The sequence below is a fragment of the Pyrgilauda ruficollis genome, unplaced genomic scaffold (genome assembly GCF_017590135.1).
Source record: "Pyrgilauda ruficollis isolate IOZ18807 unplaced genomic scaffold, ASM1759013v1 scaffold55, whole genome shotgun sequence".
Taxonomy (NCBI): domain Eukaryota; kingdom Metazoa; phylum Chordata; class Aves; order Passeriformes; family Passeridae; genus Pyrgilauda; species Pyrgilauda ruficollis.
Genome location: NW_024527155.1, coordinates 5,992,308 through 5,994,101, shown reverse-complemented (window position 1 = coordinate 5,994,101; position 1,794 = coordinate 5,992,308).

Sequence of the window (1,794 nt, the reverse complement as noted above, 5' to 3'; positions counted from 1 at the left end):
TGACAGCCCTCTGGAATGGTGTTTTGTATTTTATTTTATTTTATTTACATCTTCCCATTTTCCAAGGATTTGGGAGGTGGTCTAAACCCTTACTTAATATCATTTGATCTGTCTCTGCAAGGGGGAATAGGCTCAGTGTCATCAGCAAAGACTCAGGATTGGGGGTCTGTTTTAAGCCATCATACAGGCAGATACCAAAAGCTGGCTGTTCTCAGGGAGCTCATAATCTGGCTGCCAAATGTAGTTGAAATTGACTTCAAAGTTTGAGTGATGAAGTGAATCAAAGAATTGGGAATAAAGGAACAAATCTACAGAAGTGGTAGCTTTTAGCACATAGCTTTTGTTAAATGCAATAACAGGTGCAATAGAGAATGATTCATTCAAATATTACATTAAAATATTTATTGAGGCTGTTAGCCTGCATACAATATTAAAGTCCAATACTGAAGTGTGAATTACTTGGTTAATTCAATGTAGATGTCAAAACACGAGTGGCTGATACTAAATTTGAGGTGCAAGCTGTTCTGTAGGGCCTCTTATCTCTGCCAACCCTTGAACTGCCCTGGTGGAGGGAAGTCCGTCAGTCTCTCTCATGTTTCCAAAGTTCTGTTTCTAGTGGCTGTGTGCCCACTCTGGCTCTCTGTTGGCATATGCTGAGGTGTCATGGACTCATGAGTGGTTTAGGTGTGAAAAGGCCTGAAGGATCATATAGTTCCAGCTCCCCTGCCATTGATAGGAACACCTCTCATTAGACCAGGCTCCTCATAACCCCATCCAACCTGGACTTCAGCACTACCAGGGATGGGGCATTCAAAGCTTCTCTGGGCAACCTGTCCCAGTGCCTCACCAACCTCCCGGTAAAGAACTTCATCCCAGCATCTAATCTAAACCTGCCCTCTCTCAGTTTAAACAGTTGCCCTTTGTCCCGTCATGGGATGGTAAAAAGTCTCTTTCTTAAAAGCCCCCTTACACACCGAAAGGTCACAATCAGGTCTCCATGGAGCCTTCCCCTTTCCCGGCTGCACAACCCCAGCTCTCTGCCTGTCCTCACAAGGAAGGTGTCCCCCCATCCTGTGGCCTCCTCTGGACCTGATCCAACAGCCCTGTGTGTGTTGTGCTGGGTCTCACCAGCGTGGAGGACAGGAGGAGAGTCAGGACAGGACCCCAGCCAAGGCAGACAGCACTGCAGCGTCCCAGAGAGACAAGATTTACATGTAATCACGGAACTGTTAGGGTTGGAAGGGACCTCTGGGGATTGTCCAGTCCAACCTCCCTGCTAAGGCAGTGTCACCCTGAGCAGGTGACACAGGGACGTGGGTTCCAATATCTCCAGGGAGTGAGATTCTACATTCTCCCTCGGCCAGCCTGTTCCAGTGCTCTGCCACTCTCAGTGTGAAGATATTCTTCCTCGCGTTGAGGTGCAACTTCTTGTGCTTCAGTTTACGGCCATTGCTCCTTGAGCTGTCGCCGGGCAGCGCTGAGAAGCTTGGCACCATCCTCCTGGCACCATCCTCCTGGCACCCGCCTTTGAGATGTCTGCACGCGATAATGAGATCCCTTCTCTTCTCCAGACTAAACAGACTACACAGGCCCCGCTCCCGCAGTCTCTCCTCTTAAGAGAGATGCTCCAGACCCCTCCTCATCTTCACCCTCTCAGGCGGCTCCTCGCCTTTCTCCCTGTGCGGAGACCCGGGCTGGGCACCCCTCGTGCCCCCGGCCCTGCGCCCCCCGCCCGGCTGAGGCCCTGCCGCGCTCCTCCGCGCCAGCAGGGGGCGCCGCCCCGCCCCGCCGGAG